The sequence below is a fragment of the Hetaerina americana genome, unplaced genomic scaffold (assembly GCF_022747635.1).
Source record: "Hetaerina americana unplaced genomic scaffold, ioHetAmer1.1.p SCAF_7, whole genome shotgun sequence".
NCBI classification, from domain to species: Eukaryota; Metazoa; Arthropoda; class Insecta; order Odonata; family Calopterygidae; genus Hetaerina; species Hetaerina americana.
The window spans coordinates 82,358,335-82,382,967 of NW_027287316.1; positions in this window are offsets into that span (position 1 = coordinate 82,358,335).

Sequence of the window (24,633 nt, forward strand, 5' to 3'; positions counted from 1 at the left end):
GACTTTTTCTTACTAATATGACTCCTAATTGTCCAGAGAAAGATCAAGTATGAATTTTGTATTTTTATGGATCTGCACTGGAAGGTTTTCCCTTATCTATTCGCCTTAAGTGTCTTTTTGGTCTGATCCACCTAAGTAGTGTGGGGTCATAATAATTCCTTTATAGTTATTGTTTAACTCGTTTATTCTGATAGAGAAGTCTAATAGTATCGCTTTTTTCCTTCGTATTTCAAGGGGCTCCCAGCCGAAATCCCCCAAGAGACTTGTGACACTTCTATTCTTATCATAACAATTTTTAACGAATCTGACGGATTTTCTCTGGACTTTATTTAATTCTTTTCCTACTCTAAATAGAGTAAAATAACACCTCTCTTTAACTTTCCCATTACATTTCCCCACCACCCATTTTATGAAGCCAAATTTCTTTGAAGCGGATCCGCATATTGTCCTGATAAGTGCTCCCCATGAAAGTCGTGGCGTTAAAACAACCCCCAAATATTTAACTCGATTGGCCGTAGTTGGTACTGAACCCTCATGTTTCGCAGTGTATGTCCTGTTCGCCACTTCCTTTGTTCCAAAATTTCAAAACTGCGCATTTTGCCCTTGTTTGGTACTAATATCTATTCCTTACAGCAATCCTATATTGAGTTTAAGTCTCTATAGAATAGCTCGCAAAATCTGATGGGGCCCTTATTTCCCAGTATCGTGCACCGCGTACTGCATACACCGTGTCGTCAGCAAACTATCTGAGGTTGATACTAACGTGTGAGCTTAAGTCGTTAATGTATATTAAGAAGAGAAGCGGCCCTATTACACTTCCCTGGGGGACGTCAGAGGTTACATCTCTATCCGTTGAGCACAACCCATCGATGATCATGCATGCAACCTTTTGCCTATGCATGAATTAATTTTATCTCTGATCACTTTTAAAGGTTTTTGATTTTCCCAGTGCCCCACTACGCCCAGCACAGCGAGTCAGTTCTCGACCAAAATAGACTGATTTCGACAAGTAGTAGTCAGTTGTCGGAGGGTGAATTTCACCGCGACGCCATATGGTGACATAAAAAACACTATCCATGAGCGTTCACTTTCCACGGGGATTCATTTTCTTCCTTCAATCCTCCAGCATATGCTGTTTAACTGCACGCCTCTGGTGGAGAAAAACTCCCTCTTGATTTACTATTTTTCGTCACCATCTTTTCCCCTACTAGAATATCAACATTGATTTTAGTAAAGTTCTGGAATTTACTCTCAATCTGGGATAATCTCCCAGATTACAAATTAAGGTTTCTCCGTTCATTTATAATATGGATCACTCCATGATGGGTTTGGTTGTGCTCCTCCCCAATCAATCATCCTCGGCGAATAACATGTAACCCCGAGCAAACCGAAGTTTTGTCGTCCAAGTTGCTCGCCATGTTGTTCCTAAAAAAAGAGAGCTAGTGTGGAAATACAAGGTCCGTCCGAAAAGTAGTGACTTTTTTCCCGGATAGACGGACGGACGGGCGGCGGTTCCTCTGGTTGGGCTCGAGGGAGGGGAGCCTCAGGTAAGGCTGGAGGCCGGTTACACTTGGTTCCAAGCTTCTGCGGAATGCAGATCATTCGTTTACGAGACCCATATAACGTGACATCGTTACGCTCCGTCATGGACTGGTTATTAGGACAGCGCTACGTCATAATAGTTTGCGCGAAACTGGCCAAAACCATGAAAGAGACACATTGCATTCTCAAGACAGCTTATGGTGCTAACGCCTCGGGTAGATCGGGTATTTTTGAGTGGCACAAGATGTTTCGGGAGGGCAGAGAAGATGTTGAAGATGCCGAACGTTCAGGAGAACGCCCTTTGACCTCAAAAAATGACGAAAATCTTGAAAGAGTGAAGGTTTTATTGGATAGGGATTGCAGATGAAGTGTTCGTATAGTTTCTGATGAACTTAGCATCCCTTATCTTTATGTGCATCGAATTGCGAATGAAAACATCGAAATGAGAAAGGTGTGTGTGGGAAGTTGGTGCCGCGAGTCCACTCCGGACGAACAAAAGGAAACTCGGCACGCGGATCTGCCAAGAGCTTCTTGGCCACTAGAGTGAGGATCCAAATTTTTTAGACAACGCCCCAACTGACATTTCCCCGCCTCCGTGCTTAAAGGACGTCACCACGGCTCGGTGGAAGCGTTACAACAGGTCGTGACGAAGGAGCTTATCAGCACTCCGGGCGCCGTCTTCCAGAAGGCGTGCGAGGCGTGGAACACCCGCTGGCAAAGCCGCGTTTGGACGCACAAGGGGGCTACTTGGAAGATGTTTGAGTCAATGTGTTAATTTGGACAATATTTCCCTTTCATTGGCTCAGTTCTACCACTTTTGGGATAGACCTTGTGTATATAAGTAGAGGACCGCTTTGGACGAGTTTTTGTTTAACAGAAGTATTTATAGGAGGGAAAATGTAATCGCTGTAGGCGTCCATTCATCGCCTTGTGTTTGCATCCAGTCGTACATGGCAACAGTGGCCGCGATACGTTTCGATACGTTTCGAGGGGCTAGTTTCTCATTGGATCCCGAGATCATGTCCCCGGCGTCGCCCTACGCACGCACTCGCCCTCCTCGACAAAATCTTCGCAGAGCCGCACTCCTTGAAAGGGTGAGAGAGGATATCATCCCCGTCAAGGCAGACACGTTCCTAAATAAAATTTGAGCATGGGCCGTCCTTAGGACCAGTGGTGAATTTATGATTTTATTCAAATTATTAAAGAGGGAATATATATCAAGTTAGAAACTTTCCGTCAGTTTTTGGTCGGGGTTTCTTTGGAAGATGGAGCGAAACGATATTTTTAATTTGAAAATGAAATTGGTGCAAAAATAATATTTGGTCGGTGTTGGGAGACAAAGAGTGAATATTCATGAAGGCTAATTCATAACGAACCCGCGAGATGAAGAATATTCATGGAGGCACTCCGTCGGAATGTTCTTTCCGTAAGGGAAGGGGGGACTCGGATGGCAGGAGGGTGAAGGAGAGGCTGAATTGGAGAGAAGACGCGTCGAATGAATAGCGTGCGGGGAAATGAAATGAGATGGTCCAGCACGAGACAAAGACGGAGATCAGATGACGATGCCGAGTGAATTAAGCAGCTGTGGGAAGAGCGGAGCAAAGAGACCAAACTGCGAGACCGTATCTTCGGAAAGAATATCTAGGGCAAATTCGCAAAAAGCATACGAGAACTTTATCGCTCACTGGAGGCGATAGTATTATAGTTTTTCATGGCCTAGAAGTCATTTAAGGAACTAATATTGCCTCATTTAATAACATATTTCCATGAAATAAAATTTTAATGGTATGGATCGGCTTGATAACTTGATACCAGTTTACCTATGTCCGGTTTAATGTCACTTGGCAGGAGCCTTAGATCACCGCGTTCACAAATCTGAGGAATGTTTCTCTGCATGGAAATAAGCTGAATGACTGCACTAAAACCACGTTCCATCAAACATGAAGTCGGAAATGCAAGGAGTTTTTAACCAACATAAATAATTCAGGATAGCAATCGGAAATCTCCTTCTGTAGACAAAACTCTTGATAATTTAAGTTAAACTTTGGATTCAATTTAACGTCATTTTGTATTCCAATCAATTCTTCCTCTAGTACTGCAACTTCCTCAATATCTACAAACGGATATATCCCCCACTCTGGAATTTCCAACAAAATAAATTCCTCAAAAATTACTGCGTCTTATTCTACGCAAGGTTGCTAAATGGTGAAAAAAGAATCTCAAATCATCATCACCCATACCAGGTTGCTATCCATTGAGGGAAGCAATCTAAGCAGGGAAAGAAATGACAAAGCTCGCGGCGACCTATGTTGTGCTTAAATAAATAATACAACTTGGAAATAAACACAGTCACCGCAGGCTTTGCCTTTATAAGGCATTTCCTTGCAATTGTAAATTCATTTCATTGAACTTCGCAAATACCTCGGACAAAAATTGAACGCCACTCCTAATGTCTTCAAGGTTGTCGCTGAGAAAAGCTTCTTCCTCCTCAAAACACTGTTCAACAGTGTCAAAAAGATTATGAAAGGGCCTTATACAGTTGCCTTTTGATAGCCAACGATTTGCCGCGTGTAAGCACAAACGTTTAACGACCACTCATTGACGGAGATCCGTTTGTCGCAGCAGTAAGTATGTTAGAAAGTGAAATTTTTTGTCCCTCAAGAAATGCTCTACGATACGAAATATTGACTCCCCTTTAGTGTCAGTTTCTTATTGCCTTGCAATTAACAACTCTTGAGGGAGATTTTCATCTTTAATAAAGCTTACGTAAGCTAGAAGCACAGATTCATTGCGTGGCAAAGTTGTCTCGTCCAACTATAATGCAAATTCTGTTGATCTCAGGATGCTGCACAATATATCTTCCACATTTTCAGCCATTTCGTCAATTCGTCGTTGAACTGAAGTGATGCTTAAGAGAATTTTATTGTATCAAATGGTGGCTTATGCGGGACAGTGCTCAGGACTTCGCTCACTGCTGGTAAGATGAGTTCTTCACCAATTGTGTACGTGGCTTTCCAGATTTGACAATTAATAGTGAAATATTGTATGATGCACGCAAACCATCGGTGATATGTTTTGAAGCATTACCCCACATTCTTGGAAGTGTTGGACGATTTGGTAATCTGTCACGAAGTGACTTAAAAAATGTTTAAATATTTTCTGCCTTATCAATGATGTGCCTTCCTAAAATGGACAATTGGTCTAGAAAGTTTCACCGCCTCATTTGAAAACACCATTTCGCATAGTAAGCACATTCTCATGTTCTTGTTCATGCGTGACTCTATTAATCCGTATATTGAGATAATTCACATTATCTCGTCTACATTCCTTCTGTGATGAGACATTTCCTGCCATTCTGTTTCTAAAATAAAGGTTTAAATATTAAATTTTGATGAAATAACATTTAATATATATTAACTAAATAGAATACATGTATGAGTTGAACCTTGCAACCTTTCCGATTGGGCGTCTCTAGTTCTAGTACATGTTCTTGAGCCTGAAGTGACTGCACTTACGTGGTGTTCATTAATTATCCTGACCTAAATAGATCAGCCCTTAAGACAACACGCAGGACATTGTTCATGTGGCCACTCTTAGTTTTTCAGCGGATTCATCCATTCGGAGGCATAAGGAAATTGTAACTTCCAAAACTTCCAAAATATTGGTACTCTCGAATTGCTCCACAGGATTATTATTACTATATTTAAATTATAAATTGATGCATCACCAGGAATATGGGGAAAGAAAAACAGGAAAAAGAGAAGGTAGAGGCGTGGAGAATGGGATAGGTAAATCAGTGGACTGTGGTATTAATAGATGCTATTGGTCCTTCAGGTGACATACCTCTTGCTTCTGCTCGTTCATTGTCCCCTAAATAATCGCCGAGAGATGGCAAGTATTTAATGTTCAAGTTTCAGTCTCATAATTAACCGCACAAAAACATAATTTTCTCTTATAATGCTATCGTCACTTAAAATGTTTACGTGGTATCAATTCCATTGATTTGATCTCAGAATTACGCCGGCGGCAAGCGTTGAATGTTGAAACATGTTCATTCCTCCTACGCCTGCTTCAAATAATCAAAATTGCTCGTAATTTACGATGCGCGGCCGTGCACCATAGAGTGGTGCAGCATCCGGCCCGTTGCCCTCTCTCACTTTCAAAATTGTCACCACATATTCTCAGTTTGCTCCATTTGCAGATGTGTTTCGCTTGCTAGACATACTGGTGCACTGGTGTTTCATGGATATCGAAATATTATATGAATCTTAGAACCTAAACCTACAACTTATTGACGGTAATTAAAATGTTCTTTTCTCTTTCGTTCTCAGGTAAGTGCTGAAATTCAACCCGATTCTCTCATCCTTTGGTGCACAATTCTCCTTGTTCGGTGAGTTGGCAACATTTGAAATCTTCATAATTAGGGTACCGTGTTAGCGACGCTGGTGCGAGTGCCCGAGTCCGGCTGCACGTTTCCCACCGCTCCGTGTGAGCTATCCGCGGGGGCAGAACGTTCATCGGCACATTCGGGTCTCAGTCGTTGACACCAAGAAGGAAGGATTGAAGCTCTCTCCTTAGTCATCATGGACCGTCCGCGGATTCAAGCGGGGAAGAAGGGAAGGTCAATCCGTGACCCGACGGATTTCGGTCGCGTGGGTGGACAGAGGGAGAGGGAATTTCCGACTACGCACCTCGTCCTTCTTTTATTTTTCTTTCGATCTCGGCATAGCTTCCTCAATCTCTTTGGTTTGCGTTTTTTGGTGATTCTCACTCGTGTCGCCGTAAATAGGGAGTGGAAACATCGCAAATAATACTTTTGCCCAGCGCCATTTGCCACGACGTCCCCGACCCGCACCCTTCCATCGCCGCAGTCGGACGTGCTTCCGCGCCGCGCACACCACCCGAACCGCTAGTTGAACACAATCTCATTCGTTCAATGCTGCACGAAGGACATAATTCCATGCGCCGCATTGCACTCGTGGGAGAGATCACAACGAGAAGACATAACGCAAGCCCGTCGAAGAATTGTATTCACCCCCTGCCACACACCCCAGCGGTGGCTTGCTGGGTACTAAAATAAATAAATAAAGAAGTGACCGATGCGAGAAATCGTTTTTTCCTCGCAGAGTTCGTTACAACAGTATTCACTTACAACCGTCACGCACACACGACAATTTGGAATACTAGGGCCTAGCATTATTTCCGTATGCTAATCATTCCCAACAGCTGTTGACCACACGCCATGCAGTGCGGTTTAGTGGCGCCTTGCACACTCGGACCATAATACACTAGTGTGTTCAGAAAATAACAGGAATTTTCGTTTTTTGAAAAAAATATTTATTTATCGTCTAAATCAATGTTGTCGCCTTCAAAATAGTTCCCATAAGATTAGCTGGCTTGTGCCAGCGCTTCATCCAATCCTCGACACACTTCTCAAACTCCATCTTTGGGATAGCCTTTGGCTCTTTCAGCGATGCGCTTTTAATGCCATATCTGCTTGTGACACCACGCCCCTTTAAGATTCTCTTTATTTTTGGAAATAGGAAAACGTCACACGGAGCCATGTCTGGCGAATATGGAGGCCGGGACATCATTACAGCTTTGTTTTTGGCCAAAAGTTCACGAATGAGCCGTGAGCAGTGTGAGCAGGGGTATTATCGTGGTGTAAAAGTCATGAATTGTTTTGCCACAAATCCGGGCGCTTTTTTCGAGTAGCTTCATGCTACCGCGTTGAACTTGTAGGTAGAACTCCCTATTGACCGTTTAACCTCGTGGAAAGAATTCGTGATGCACTATGCCATTAAAATCGAAGGACACAGTGAGCATAACCTTCACGTTCGACCGCAATTGTCGAGCCTTTCATTCGGTCTCGGCGATCCAGAATGCCTCCTCCTCCACTGGGAAGATCGAGCCTTGGTTTCGACGTCATCTCCCTAAACCCACGTTTCGTCACCTGTTACTACAGCACGTTTCATTAATCGTCTTTGACTTCATTCAGCGACTCCATTTAGCAACTTCCATTCGCCGCTGTTTTTGTTGTTCATTCAATTCAACAATTTTGGAACAAATCTTGCTGTCACGCGTTTCATATCCAAAACATTCGAAAATATTTCATGGAATGAGCCAATCGACAAACTTTCCAGTATCATCAGCGGCTTCTCTGATTGTGATTCGGCGATCCATTTCGTATCCATTTCTTTGACTTTTTCCACGTTTTCATCGGTTGTTAGATGTGCTGGGGCGTTCGTCATCTTCAACGTCTTCGCGGCCATCTTGTGAAAAACGCTTATAATACATCTCGCAAACTCTTGTTTCACTCATTTCAGTCTTTTCATAGGCCTTTGTTGACATTTCACACACTTTGTTAAAATTATTTCATTTTTTACGCTAAATTTGATACCAATTCTTTGATCCATTTTTTTAAAAACCGAAAATCGCCGAGCACATAGTATAACGTAAACGACTGCCACAGATAGTCATCGATGAGTCACAAATTTAATCATACTTATACATAGGGGAATGTATACACACATAATAAAAAAATTGACAATTGGGTTGATGCTTAAGAGGATGGATGAAAGGATCAAATGTAAGACGGTTTCCACGGAAATGGGGAGAGTAAAGCACACTGTAGCTAAGCGACAAACTTGGGCGAGACATAAACAGGGCCACGGAAGTGCGATGAAAAGATCACTACGAGGATATGGAGGGATATGAGATGCAAGGAGAAAGTAGAAGCTCAATGGCAGAAGGGAAGACGTTTGTCAGGCTGTAGCAAGGGGTAAACGAAGCCAAGCATACGAGATAAGGCTGGTACTAAGGCGGGTTTCAGAATTAATTCAGCGGCGGCGGCAAAAATACGTAGAAGAGATCTATGGGAAAGATATTATCCTAGAACGGCCTGTTTAGAAATACATCTACACAAATCACCAAAAACCGTCGCAAGGACGTGTGGCAGGGGGTGGTAGGTCACCAGGCATTCTACATCTATTCCCTCTGTTTCCTCTTGCAACTGACACTCCGCGATCCACCAAAAAGAGCGTGGAAAGGGTAGAACTCATGCTTACCATTCATGCAGCATTCCTACACATATTATACGAGTACTACATGACTAGCAGGTATTCCTATGCCCATACAAAGAGGACCAGAAATAAATCATGAAAAGAGGGTGGGCGCACATGTAAATCCTGCCCGCTGCGGTGTGCCAAAGTCCCCACATGTGTCTTTGGGGGGCGGAGGCCATGTGGCAGTGGAATTTCCCCTTCATACTCTCCAGTTCTAATTTGCCGCGCTCTCGGATAGATTTTTACTTCATTTGTAGGTGCATGTGCGTGTGTGTATTAGTTAGTGGTATATGCATTTGCATGCGTGTAAGTTAGAAAGGTTTTTGCATGAATATATTCGCCTCTGCGGGTGTAGGTTGGCACGAATGTGTTGGTTTTGCGTGTGATGACCGAACTCCCCCCACCACTCGCCCCTGCGGCGGCTCAGGGGTCATTGCGCACACGAATGTACGTACGCAATGTAGGTCTTGAGCGACCTAAACGTATGAGCGGCATAAACATTATTGTTTATAATTATCTCGATGCTGCTGAGCGTAATGGCGACATTGAAATATATTTCAATTAAAAAAACGAGAACTAAGCATAAAAATTCCATTTATGAATTCTAGAACTCCTCCCTTCAGTTAGATTTCCCAGAAGTCGGGACCGAGCGGAATCGCTTCGAGGATGGACCCGAAAATGAAAGATTGACGCCGTTTCAGCGAAATCTTTTACCCGTCTCGGGATGGATTGCGCAGTGATTTTTCACCTCTTTCTCCAGGTACTCGTGTAGGTTTTATATTTGTTCCAATTAAGCCGAAGAAGCACGCCGACGTGGCTCCGAGAGCGCAGAGAGGGCGCGGAGGGATGCAAGTCGCGAGGGACGACGAGCGGTTCCAATGCTGCTGGCATGCCGCCGCCGACTCACCTTGATCACGTGACTCGTGCCGATAATGTTGACCTCTTGCGACGCCTAGCCGCGAAGACGGTTAGGTACGTGATCCACTCTGATTCCGGAGAGTTGCTTCTGCGGTCGAAATGAAGAATGTCAAGATGTCGAAACTTCCTCAAATCAATGCAAGTATCGCGTGTGTGTGTCGTTGTCTGGGATCTGCCTTTCCCGTTTTTTTTACGAGGGTGGTTTGAAAGGTTCTCGGAATCACCAACAGATGTCGGCGCTAGCGTTACGAGTCTCCCGCGAAGTAACACGCAACCCTCTATCAGTAAACAGGTAACGCGTCACTGCTCTGGGAAGATATCTGTGGTTCGGACGCCCCTCTCTTGCTGTTCCCGCTTAATGATTTGTGACGATGGGAAATATTAACGCCCGAGCAATGATTAAAATCTTCGTAAAGGAAGGTAAGTAAGGAGGTGGATGGAGTTTCTGTTGGGGAATCTGAAGAAGGCACACAGAGAGGGTGGGAGGAAGGTGAGGGGTGGAGTGGGAGGCCGAGAGACTGCGACAGGAAATAGAAAAGCATATGCTAGGTTACTACTACCTACTGGCATAGGATAGGTTTACTTATAATGCATTATCCTAATGATGTGTTTATGGTTGATAGTTTGTTTGTTATATGATATTTATGTTGTTTTATTGATGATATTATAATGTATTTGCGTGCGTGTCGAATGAAACGATTTTTGCATGAATGTATACGCCACTGTGGGTATGATTTTGCATGTATGTGTTGATTTTGCATGTGGTTGTGTTCCTTTTTTACGGGTGGTGACCTAACACCCCCCGCCACACGCCCTTCTGGCGGTTTGCGGGGTATTATGTACATGTAGATATGTCGTACAATCGTGGTTGCATGGCAAATAACATTGAATAAGAATCATCTGCTGGAAGTACTTATGACGATACCAAAAAGTCGTTTCTTTTTCAATTATGCGACGGAACGACAGTGTTAAGGTAGAAGTTTGCAGCGGTGGGTAGAAACGGAATTTTCAGGATGAGAAAATTTGGGATCGAAATGGGAGAAAATTCCGGTGGGATTAAAATGTTGAGATGAACAGTGGTTCCAGTTTGTCTCAGGTTCCTCTTGGTGGATGAAGGAATGGATTCTGCACATCGCAGTGTCAACATACACCATATTGTGTACTATCTACATCTACACAATACCCCGCAAGCCGTCGCGAGGGCGTGTGGCAGGGGGTGGTAGGCTACCAGCCATTCTACATGTATTCCCTCTATTTCCTCATGCACCTGGTACCCCGCGATTCACCCAAAAACCGCATGGAATGGGGGCGACTGAACAGCAATCATGCAACATGCCTGCATATATTGCGAATATAAAATAATTAGCCACTGTCCCTGTGCCTACACAAAGAGGAGAAGAAAATACATTAAAAGAGGGCAGACACACATGCAACGCAGGAAAATATTACCGGCTAATATTCTACGCATACCGAGCGGACTATTAACGGAAACAATAGATTTCATATGCGTACATTCGCCCACACCCTACCTGGGCCAAGGGCGCTCGGCGGGGGGCGTTAGGACGCCAGCCTTGGAAAGTGTTTTGTTGGAATTTAATCTTGTTTATCCCTCTTTTCGACAGCACGCACCTATTTCTTGCTTAGGAGTTCCCCTTTTATATGTATTTGTATAAAACCTACAGTTTTAGCTGCAAAACATGCAAAAAATAATGTTTTTTGGCCGTGATTCTAATATCATCAGTATTTCAATCCTAAGATTGGTTTACTGCAGCCCTCCATTCTTCCCTATTTAGCATTAATTTCCTCACCCTCTGATAGGTTCCCTATTTTACGTCCTTCTTAATTTGTCCTATTTACTTGTCTCTTTGCCGTCCTCGCGGGGTCTTTCCTTCTTTTATATTCCTAATCAATCCATTGTGCCACAAGGCATGTCCAATCCATCTATTTCATCTTCGCCGTGGAGTTCTCCATATGGTCCTATCCTCTTCTGCTCTTCCATACACTTCCTCGTTTCTTACTTTCTCACTCCATTTAATCTTCGGCATTCTCCTCCAGCACCATATTTCATATGCTTCTATTCTTCGTTGGCCCACTCTTCCAAATATTCCATGTCTACGGTACGCAGAGGGCCATGCTCCACACGAACGTCTTGCCAAACTGCTTCCTTGTTTGTAATCTTATGTTCTTTGAACAAAGAAGTAGTTGCCTCTTCTCAAATAGCGCCTTCTTTGCTTGGGCTTGATGTCGGTCGAACCTCTTCCACCCCAAGTTATACTGCTGCCCAAGTAGTTGAAGGATTCCTCTTGCTCTAGTTTCACTCCTCGAATTGTGATATCCTCATTCAGCCTCTCTCTTCCACACTCACAAGGATTTTCGTTTTCTTCTTGTTGATGCTCACATTATATTCCCGTAGTGCTTGGTCCATAGTATTCAGGTTTGCTTGCATCTCTGCTACTACTGTGACATCGTCTGCGAACCGCAGCATTTTCATTTCTTCGCCATTCTCCTAATTCTAATTTACATCAGCAAAATATAATAATTTTTTCGTCCGTCTCTCGTGTTCCAAGTTGAATGATTTTTATCTGTGAATATCTGTTCTTTCTCAATCTTGTTGTGGAGTGATCTGAGGAATTTGTTGAAGTCATCCCTCAATGGAGTATTTTTTTGCACCATAAGCTACCCACTAGCGTAATGAAAATAGCATTTCTAACGTTTCATGACCATGACTTCGGAAGTTCTTCTCGATTATTTTTCCTTTGCACTCAATATGCCTGGATGCAAACCATTTAGGTTCTTTAATAGGGTCTTTTCCTGCGTCCCAGATTTCAATCATTCGCCCTAGTGTCCTGAAAATTATCCGTCGCATGTCTAGAGCCACCCAACCGTAGGTGCTTCAGTTCGATGGGAGACATTGCCGAAACCAATTCTAGAAAGCGTATCTGATTCAGGTTTCTTTCACCTTACGCATCAGATGCATAGGCGATTGCAGAGGTCGTCCCTAGGTAAAATAGAGGTACGGGGTGTGCAGCATAGCTTGCCGATTTTAAGGGTCGATCCAATTCAGGTCAGCAAATTATGCCGCACCCTATTCCAGAGTCTCAAGTTCCTTGAACGTTTTTCCTCCATTGAGAAATGAGAGGATTTGATCTCCTTAAGCTGGACCAAATTTTCTCTGATTAATAAAGCTCAATTAAGCTTTTGTGTAACTCTTGGTGATTATTTAATTGCTCTGTAAAGATATATGAATGCGTTTCATTAATTATACAATTAAAGGGTTTTTAATTTAAGAGAAATTTAAGGGCAAATTTATATTTAACGGATCCAGAGTAACATATATGAAGGATATTCTGAATGAACAGATTTTTCGGAAGTTTTCGTAGAACGTTTACAAGAGGATAAAACATTCCATCACGATGAATGTCAAGGTTTTGGCGAAGGAACAGGAGATACCATTGCAGATTTGTAATTCCACCTTTAATTAATTTCTTCATAATCGGGTTTAGACTATTAAACTGAGGATGAGGCATCATTTGTAAATGTGGGTTGTGGGTAAATTTTTAACCTTTCGTCGGAAATATATTTTAATCGTTTTCCTTTCATTAGCAATTACAAATAATGGGCTCAAAATGAGAATACATGTGAGTGAAACATCCTCCCAATACGTTTTTAACTTAAGATGAACACATGCGCCCTCTACTGAAAATTTACCAACCAATCACAAATCGAATGGATATTTAAGACACGCATTCTACACAACCTGTCATCTTGCGCCAAATGTGCTTCTTGCTCTATTTAAAACTCGAAAAGGTGTTCCTTTTTTGCTCAACTTTTATTTTGGCTGGGTATTGAACAAAAATGTTCCGGGTATTGGACAAAATGCACTTTCAAACCATTTGTGCTTTCTTGGAATCTGTATCTTTTTCAGGGTTTATCTTTGTTCGAAACGTTTCGTTTCTTGCGCGGAAAAAAAGCTAGAAGGTAGCAGGTTGAAGGCTGAAACTGCGTCATTCGCGTCAAGTGCGACGACACTTATGTCCTCATCTGCTAAACCCTCCCAGTGTTCCCGATTGCTTACGATTCCTTGGATGTTAAGAGTCTTTAAATAGTTATTAAACAGGTTCATAAAATTTATTTAAAAAGTAATAGTTTAAAAAATTTTTGTTTTAGCACCGTAGTATTCAAAGGCATGGCCTACTTACCCTTCAGCAGTACTTAGGTGGAGATATCTACTGGAGAAAGTTTCAAACATGAATGAGATCAGTTTCACAATCAATGTCCGCCAGAATAGGGAAGAATTGCGGGGATAGGAGTTTGTTAGATTTGAATGTGAAATTCCTGAGGAACGGGGATGGAAGCCCCACCAAATGCCCAAACCTCCCGATCCGAAGGGAGGACGTAGAAGTTTGTCGGAAGGACTTCCATGGAATTCATTCTGCTTCGAGTCATTCGTAGACTTGGCTTCACTCGGAAACGGCCGATTGCGTCTCCTCCTCTGAGCGCCCGCAGTCCTTCGAATGAGATCCGACTCTGAGGCGAAACGAAAGAGACGCCCTCTGCGTCCTCTTTTGTTTCGAGGAGGGTGTGAGGGGAGTTCTCCCGTGACTGATGGCCGCTCCCGACTTCCAATAAGTAGCAACGGAGGGCTAATCAGGGCCGCTGGAGAAAGCACGGCATTGTTGTCCGCCGGCCGACCGCCCCTCCAAATGTCCCAAGTCCTCCCCCTCTCTCGCCGGAAAGCCTATTTTGGGACGGAATGCGCTGCTGTTGTTTAGCCCGTATCTCACGGCCATTTTAACTTTCTCATACGCATAAAGAGGGAAAAGCATTTCATTAACAAAAAATCGGTTTTGAACTTCCAACGGTTCCAAATAGTTTTGTTGTTTGAGGTTGAGCGTTTGCGATGTTTATCGTCTGTAGCAGTGATCGGACGTCCGCTGCCTGTTTCATCAACAGTTATGGCTTTCCCAGACTCGCAACCACGAAATTTTACCACCCATCGATTTACAGTAGCCCTATCAACAGCATCGACGATGAATCTCAGTTGGAGTTGCATTTTCAGCAGTTAAAAATTCGATGGTAGCACGCCGTTTAACTCGCATTGGCATAGTGTCACAGAAATGTTAGATACACTGAAATGGGAGAGTTTGAAAAATAGAAGAAAAAGGAGTAGGTTAGGCGCGATGTATAGAATTGTTAAAAAGGACGAAGCGTGGGAAGACATATGGAAAGAGATAGAAAAACCTAACTTCAAGGGAAAAAACGAACATAGTTTCAAAATAAAAATGAGAACGCAGAAAACAAATAAGAAAAAATACTCTTTTTTTTAATAGAACTATTATTGATGGGAACCAGTTGCCTGGAGGTTTGTTTGAGCCCTTTCCATCCAATTTTAGAAGTTTTAAGTATAAATGTAAAGCAGCCACTGGGTAATCAAACTTCATTATAGTTGTTAAAATATTGATTGTATGTGAAGTGGACAGCATTTTGTATGTGATGTGGAAGTGTCATTGTATGTAAAAATATTTTGTCTGTTTTTCTAGAGCGTGTGTGTATGTAATTTTCGTTGTAAGAGTGATCATTGACCAAAATTGACCGTTGCCATCAGGAAAATCGCCTAATTGCAACGTAATTCTTAAATAATAATAATAGTTCTAGAACACGTCTCCATACTTTCGCTTTTCGAAATACACTGGATGGACGCAAGGAACTCAAACTTGCGCATGCGCATTGAGGGGAATAGTACTTCCACGTGCCACCTAGCGCGCTTCTGAAGGTCATTTCGTTCGTACTCTACAAGCATGTGCGCATTACTTTGCAGCGTGCGTATTAATACATTGCATGTAACTAGAAACACCACGTGGTACTCCCTCGAGCTTGATGAAGCAGCTTCGCGGGTATTCTAAGTTTTTTCTTGCTGATGTCTCCCTTCCGATAATCCCGGCTTCACTGCCCACAAACAATCTCCCATTCGGTGGTGCCACTCTTCGCTATCGTTGCGACCCCAGAGGGGCACAAAATGATTACGAGGTTGGGCGAGTAAACGGCAAGGAACCAGCGAAGCGATCTTGTTAGCGGGGGATAAATGATTGATGGAGCAACCGTTGGCCCTCGTGAGCCACGGCCTAAATGATCCCTTAACTTGCGCGTGGGAAATGGTCGCGTGAAACAGGCCCTGGGGTCCCAGAATCACGGTCCATCGATCAAAAGATGAGAGACGGGAGTCGTGGACACTTTTTTATTTCCTTGTCACCAAATGAAGGGTGTCCAACCGTCCTCTTTAATCATTCGAAAATATTAGCGCTGCGGTCTCGTGGCCGAGCTATTGAGTGTGCCCCCTCCGAATTGACCTCTGGAGGTGACCTCAGGGCTTTCCACAGTCGTGGGCGAAAGGCGAGGGCAGGCAGCGCGAAGGTGTGTAGGGCAGGAAGACGCTTCTTCCATTTCATTTGTTTCGCATGAATATTTTCTCAGAATGCTTTTTTCCAAATGCAGAATGCAACAAAGGCCTCGCAAAAAATACACTCAAAAAATGGTATCCTGTCAAAATACATTTGTTCTAAAAATATTTTCCCTACAAATTGTATTTGATTTCAAAGCCAAACATTATGAGCCGTCATTCTTTAAGGTGTTAGAACGGCTTCGGTTGCATTACATCCATTCAATCGTAAATCTGCTCTTTCTTTTCAAATCTCCTACTGTATTAGCCATTTTTAAGATGCCCGTTTGAGTATTTTAATCTTTGATCCGAGGACGCAATAAATATTTATTATAATTCTTATTGGAAACTGAAATGGAGGAAACCATAGAAGAAAATCATTGGTGATATGGTGTGTCTGACTATCGACGCTAGGAATATCTACATCTATCTACATATGTAGTACCTCAGGAGCTGCCGCAATGGTGTTTGGCCCTTGCAGCGGATGGTCCTTTTTAGGCCACCACATGTAAAAGAGAATAAAATCACATTCAACACCAAACAACTTCATGAAAATCTACATTCACGGAGGCGTACTATATGCATGCAAAAACCTTTATAACGCACACGTATGTAAAGACATATGTTTCAACTAAAATACACATGTACCTACGAATATACCTTATTTACATATACAGTATACAATATACATAATACCTGTATCTACATTACACACCGCAAGCAGCCGTAAGGACGTGTGGCGGGGGGTGTTAGGTCTCCACCTGTAAAAGAGGAAAGAGATACCTTATGTCTACGCAACGTTTAATCTTGTCCTGGCCAGTAAATCGAATGTCTTAACTATCTCTATAGTAAATTTGGTTTCTTACTATTATGAATCATGATTGTTCGGGGAAAGAACGAGTATTTGTATCTATCCGTGCTGAAATCTATCTCCCGTATTTTATCTTTGCGGTCTGATCTACCCAAATAGTGTGCCGCCATAATGATCCATTTAGTGGCATTGTTAAACTCGTTTGTTCTGAACCTTTCCAAAAGTATCGCTTGTTCTCTTCGTACTTCAAGTGGCTCCCGGCATAAATCCCCTAAAAGGCCTGTCACACTTGCGTTCTTATCGTAACAATTTTGAACGAATCTAGCGGATTTTCTCTGGACTTTATCTAATTCTTTTATCAACGTTTTCTCCCAAAGGTCCCAAATACCTGCGGCATATTCAAAATGATTCCTAATTGGGGCGAAATGATACATCTTTTATTTTCTCATTACATTTCCCCACCACCCGTTTAATGAAGCCGACTTTCTTGGGGCGTTAAATGCCGTCGACGCTTCCAGACCATTGCCCTGAACCTCATTGAATCTGGCACAGTGGGGATCGGATGGAATCTTTCGTTATTGTTTCTCGAAAAACTACGCGGGAGAATCATCTTTTGAAGCGTTAATCGGTCGTCCCGTTGGAAACGTGCGGCAGGGTGTGGTTTAGGGGTGGGTTGAGGGGAGGGTTTTTACTCCAGGGGTGTCCGTCTGGTCCGGCCGGCGGTCCCCCTGCCGAGGTCGCCCGCCTGGCTGTCCCCGTCCACCCTCCTCCGATATGGCGGACGGACGGACGCGTCCCGTCCCATCATTCACTCGTTTTGACGTTCTAGGGAGACCGGGCGTCCAGTTTGCCCCGACCACTCTAAAAAATGACATTTCCTCGACCGAAGGGGGCCTTTCTCAATTGCGACCTTCGGAGGCGTCGCCCATCTTGCGAGGTGTAACCAAAACATTAGGGCCCCAGAGCAAAAGGGCCCTCCGGCTGGGGGCGTGGGTGGGAGGGAGAATTCCAACCACCAACCCTCCCTCCCTTCCACCCTCTCGACCACTTTTTGTCGGCGCCCGGAGACGACGCCAACAGCGGAGAATCGTGAGAGCACGTGGGGTACTGTGCGATGTTCGGTTTTCATTTGACTGCCCAACATACGTAATTACTGTGCATATGAGGAACAGTCAAATGAAAAGCGAGCACCCGCCACAACAACCAGGCCACGCACCGACAAGGAGGACATAACCCTACGACAAATGCGCCTGTGATGAGTGGTCACTCTATGCAGTTGTCCTACCACAGCGATATCGCAGTATTCATACGTAAGAAGCTAGCTTTTAGCGGTCTGCGGGCTATTGTTAGGGTTTGTGGCAGGGGGTGATTACGCATCAGACTACTTTTGACAAAAAATAATTTTACCCTCCTAGCGCTGTCGGACAATGTTATTCTGATCCCTTATCGTTCGTGGAAAAAATGACATCTTAAACCTGTCTCTCCGGCCCCTAATGCGTCCAATTTCAATGACATGACCTCTCCTACCGTAGTACGATGGGCTAATAATACATTTTCAGTTTAAACGCCACTCTTCCCTCCTCAGACCCCTTTCGCTCGCCGCGTGCCTTCGAGCGGCTTCCGCCGAGTACTGTCCGAGGGCCGCCGATAAGACAAGAGAGGTGTCCTCTGCCCGTCACCCGGCGCCTCCCAGGTCATTGCTGCCTGTCTCGGTTTCCTTCTGTTTTTCCGGGGCGACCGGGGGACCGAGGGTCGAAAAATCTTGCCTCTTCACGAAATTCTGTTAATTTCGAAAAGGACTCCGACGGCCAAGTTATTATTTTAAAGAACGGTACCCCGGAGCGCAAAGGCTGAGTGGCTTCGAGCTGGTCTCTTTGGCGATGCAGCTGAAAGCGTCGCCCTGACCCCACCGCGGTCGCCACGGCATGGCATCTTATTCCCACCCGAACGCCTAGTGCATCGGGAACGCCGAAATGGAATGTGTAGACTCAATTAAATACCTAGGCGTTACCCTCACTCCCGATCTCTCCTGGGTGAAACACACACGGCGAATATGTGGACAAGCTGACAAAAAATTAGGATTTGTTAGAAGAGTACTGGGTAAACGTGATGAAACGGTCAAATTATCTGTCGCTGGTTAGGCCTCATTTAGAATATACTGCAAGTATATGGGATCCTCACAAAGTTGGGTTAATTACCGAATTGGATCGCGTGCAACGTAGAGGAGCGAGATTGATCAAACGTTGTAACGATAAAGTTATTAGCGTATCCAAAATATTAGAGCAGATAGGCTGGGAATCACTTAATGGAGCGAAGGTTGAATTACAGATTGAAGCTCTTGCATAAATTGGAAGGACGTCTCTTTAGCAGGGATGTTGAAAATGTATTATTACCCCCATCGTACTGCGGTAGGAGAGATCATATCAATCAAATCAAAGCTATTGAGGGTAGAACAGGTTTAAGATATCAATTTTTCTACAAACTATAGGAAATCATAAATAAATCGTCCGACCGCGTTAGGGTCATGTTCGGGTAAAATTATTCTGGTGTGTAATCACCCCGTGCCACACACCCTGGCTGTAGCTTGCAGGCTATCTAGAAAAAAAATAAAATAAAAACAATAATTCAAGAGAGATGGTGGAAATTGAATTCGAGAGTCACGTACGCACAATCAGTAACCTTCCTCTCGCTATAGAACAATTTATTGCTGACCTAAAGAGCACAATAAGATGGAGCACGCAAAACTTCATCAGTCCAAATTCACATAAAACGCAAGCTATAATGATTGGATATTCCAAACTGCTAAAATCTATCGCCGTATTTCAACCATTCAACTTGTATCTTCAAGGCACACTCATTCCATTTAAGAATGTTGCTACAAATCTAGGCCTCCTTAAAGATGAAAATTTCTCATTGTCTTCACAAGTTTTTATAACTTGCAGAATCATTCCCTCCACTCCCTTCAGTACTTTATGCCCATCACTTTAAAAAAGCAAATAGTTTCTTCTCTCATTATTCCTCACTTTGATTATGGTGACATAGCGTACCTTTCAAACGAGCTATCGGTAAAACTGCAAAGGGCATTTAACTCATGCGTACGCTTCATAAACAATTCGAAAATCGCAGATCACATTGCAGAATATTTTTAAAAATTTAACTTGTTATTTCTGGATTCTCGCAGGAAACTCCATAAGCTGTCCTCCTCTGCCTCTACCAAATACTAAATTATAAAACCCCTCAGTATACCACCAATGACTTCAATAGCCTTAATAGAATACATAAACTAAATACCAGAAGTAATTAGAAACTCGTTATCCCTCATCTTAGATCAACTACATACAATCAGTAATATGCAGTCAGAATGGCATGTCGTCATTGGAATGAGCTATCATCCAATATAAGTAATGCACCATCCCTCCCATCATTCAAGGGCGCACTTCATAAATCACTCATTTCCCAGCAAACCAACCAGTGTAAAAATAGAGCCGTAAACAGACTTCGAGGTGCATCCTTGTTCTTTCGCAGGAGCATCGTAGTACTTCGCATTTGCGTTTGTACATGTAACCAGGAATATCGTTTTACAAGTATTGTTTGCACATATTGGTATGTGTATGAATAGTGCGTGTATGTATTGTATGTGTGTATGTTGTATACTGTGTGTGATAGCTAGTAATTTAACGAGGCACTTATGTACTGCGTTGCTGTATGTTAATCCTAAAAATATAGGTATTCATTTTATTGCTATTTACATAAAATTTGTGTTATTTTTTTATAAATTTAATATTGTAAATGTGTGACGAGGGGTTAGGTGGTAGAACAGACTCCATAGTCTCAGTCTTGTCCCAAACTAAAGACGAATGTCTATCTATTGTATCTACACCAGAACAGGTGGATATGGAAATGTCATTTTACCAGGTGGAAATGACATTTCCACCTGGTAATAAATTTAATAAAATTTAATAAATTAATTAAAAATAATTTAATAAAATAAATAAATTTCAGTTTTAGTTAGGCGCAAGTACTTCATCCACATGTAATTATATCATCATCAGTATGCCACCGTGTCGTCAGCAAATCATATGAGGTTGCTACTAACGTCCGAGCTAAAGCGTAAGTTGTGGTATATTAAGAAGAGAAGCGGCCCTGTTACACTTCCCTGGGGGACGCCCGAAGTTAAGAATCTGTTTCCGTTGAGCACAACCCACCGATACTAAAATTTTTTAAATCCAAGCCAACACAAGGGTGTGTGGCAGAGCGTATTAATCGCCAGGCATACACAAATAAAAATTAAGTTGCCCTTAATTGTTAGCTACAATGAAAAAGTAAAAGAATTATTAGTCCACTTGTTAGAATCCAATATAAAACCATCTAACTGGTGGACATATTAATTTCAAGCTGCCGATTTATTTTTAATTACATCGCCTCATACATTGTACTTGGACGCATGATCTGAGGCACGAAGGGAAATTCGAATCTTGCATGACGGATAGAGAACTTGGTTTTGCGTTCATTTTCTGATTAATTCTCATGAACACCACGTACGTACACGCAATCCATCAATAGTGAAGCTCGCCGTTAAATTAATATTGGTGGAATATTCAGTTTAAAATAATTGTATGTTGATTTGTGTACATTACGCTGGCGTTTATCCCTCGTCTCTCTCCGTGGGGGGACCCTCCTGCTACCTGCTGCGTTCTGTCACATGACCTAACTGTGTTCTTGGTGGAATAGACCATTGTTTGTTTAGCACGGCCATGTGATAGTGGTATTTTGCCTTCTAACTTGCCAAATTCTATTTTGCACGTTATTGCAAAAAATGTTTACTACATTCTAAGGTGCATTGTTTGTTAGTTAATAGCATATGCATTTGCATGCGTGTACATTTAAAAGGGTTTTTGTGTGAATGTATACGCCCCTGTGAGAGTAGGTTTGCGTGCATGTGTTGTTCTCTTTTACGGGTGGTAACCTAGCACCCCCCACCACACGCCCTTGCGGCGGCTTGCGGGATATTATTTAGATATAATTTATTGTACTGATTAATTAATGGCGATTTTTCAACAAAGACGCATTTTTGTGAAATGGTGAAAGATTTTGAGGTAAAATCAGCACCGAACAAATTTCGCTCATTCGATGCGAACGGAATATCTTGGGCTATTCCTTCGCAAGTTATGCGAGAAGTGGTCATATGTGTTTCTCTCTTTGGGGTCATCCGGGAGTTCATTGTCATTCGAGCCTTGCGATTCGTCGGCATCTGATTGATCGCTTCCGCTTGTGCCCAGTGGTGACTGCCCCGCGCCATTCCCCCCCCCCCGTCTCGTCTTTTACACCAACCGGCGCACGTCACGCGCTCCGCCCCCACTCCCGCGTGCGCGCCTCCGTTCGTCTTCTGTCCGCTCGCGAGGGCGTGATTCGGGGGTGTGGCGTGGTTTGGGCGTGTCACCCTCCGCGCCTATGTTATTTGCACATTTTTGTGTTTTATTAGTATTCTGCATGCCACCTTTAGGGTGTGTGGCAGGGGGTGATTACACACCAGGCTAATTTTGACCCAAATATGACCTCTACTGCGGCCGGACAATGTCATTCTGGTCCCTTATTTTTCGTGGAAAAAATTACATCTTAAATCGATCTGTTCTATTCTTAATCTCTCTCTAGTTTTATGGACATGATTAATCTTACCGTAGTACGATGGGAGTAATAATCAATCTCTTGCATATGAATTGGAAGGAGGTCTCTTTAGCAGTGATGTTGAAAATGCATTATTACCCCCATCGTACTACGGTAAGATTAATCATGTCCATAAAACTAGAGAAGGGGTTAAGTGTAGAACAGATACATTTAAGATATCATTTTCCCCATCTTAAATTCCCCCACCCCTCCATGAGTGATCGGAATTACATTATCCGACCGCTTTAGGGGTAAAAGTATTCGGGTCAAAATTAGTCTGGAGTACAAAACTAAACGTACAAGAGAAAGTGAATTCACCCATTCAATACAGTGATAAATAAATTCCAAGAATCTGCGAGAGGTACCGCAACTGTTTCTTTTAACGGATTCATCCGCTAATGTGCATTTTAATGCAATAATTTCGTAGTGTAAAAATAATTTGCAATGACCGGGATGCAAACCCAGATCCCTCGATGTCCGGTCGAGTACTTTAGTCAGTTAAGCTATCGAAGCGTCCTCTTAAACTCTGAAATACCGGTCAAGGCGAATGGTTTTTACTGTCTGAAATTGTTGCATTGAAAGTGTTATAATTATATGAAAACGTAACGTACAGGCAAAAGTAGTGTCCCTAAAATGTACTCAAATATTGTTAGGTTGTCCAGGTTGTATCTAACGAAACGCTAATTGTTTTACCATGATCCAGACATGCCTTTGGAACGCGATGCGACGCGCCACCGTCCGGCGCGTCCCATCCTGGCGCGTGTCCCATCCTCGCGCGTGACGCTCACGCGGGCCTTGCCCGTGCGTTCGCCACTGCTTCCGTGAACGGGTTGCCATTGGGACCGCGAGACATCGCGCGCGCCCTCCCGACCAAGTCTGCGTCCGTGTTTATTCACTTCAATCGATTCCCATTGTTGGCTTCCGTCGAAAATGGCGCGTGCCCGAGTCGAAACGTATATGCTTGAGCATGCTTGGAATGTCGACTGGTGCGTGCCGTGTTCAGTTATCCTTTTACATTCAATTGCACATGTAGCATTCTTCTTGCCGCACTCATCGATGTATTCAATATGCCATTGGCATCGTGAATTGTTCTGTGGATGACGGCCGCGAGAATCCATCACATTAAGTGTCGAGGCATGACCTCTCCCGATGACTCTGCCCGCCCGTCCCACGGACCTTATTCAAAAACAGAACACATGCGGCACCCGTCTTCGTTCATTACTCGGCGACAAATTTGATAGATCAGGGAGTTAACTGTCGGTCGGTGACCTAGTCCAAGAACTGTGAATATAGCCATTCACGTGTGCGTTTCCATATTTATGAGATTGGCATGATTAATAACCTTCCTACCTCTGCATCGACTCAATGCAAGATGATGATGATAATACGAGATGTGCTCTCTGAAACCAATGCACACGCGCTTGTAGACCACAAACAAAATGACCTTCAGAAGCACTCCTGGTTGCATGTGGAAGTAACATTCCCCCTCAACACGCATGCGCAGGTTTGAGGTCTTTACATTCATCCAGTGTATTTCGAGAAGCGGAAGTATGGAGACATGTTATAGTGTTATGTCAACGGGAGTTAAACTGCACGCTGCAATCGAATTTTTAACTGCTGAAGAAATGACCCTTAGTGAGATTCCTCGTCGTTTGAAGGCTGTTTATGGCGACGATGCTGTTGGTAGGTCTACTGTTAATCGATGGGTAGTAAAATTTCGTGGTTGCGAGCCTAGAAAAGCCATAATTGTTGATGAAACACGCAGCGGACGTCCGATCACTGCTACAGACGATAAACATCGCAAACTCGTCAAAGATTCGATTCAAAATGGCCGGCGAATCACTCAAAAGCGTATCGTAAACCATATTGGAATATCCAAGGAACGTGTCGGCTTCATTACGGAACAATTGGAATACCGTAAAATGTGTGCACCCAATCTGGGTACCACGCCGTCTCACAAACGAGAACAAACAGTGTCGATTGGAATACCCTACTTATTCCCCCGATCTTCCGCCTTGCGATTTTTATTTTTTCCTCAACTCAAGGGACACCTCAAGGGTAATCATTACACCTCGGACGATGAGGCGAAGGCAGCTGGGAATTCGGGAAAAGTCGGAAGAGTTTTTAAGTGACGGAATGAAAAAAAACTTGTTTCACATTGGGAGAAATGTTTTAGCCTTAACGGTGACTAGATTGAA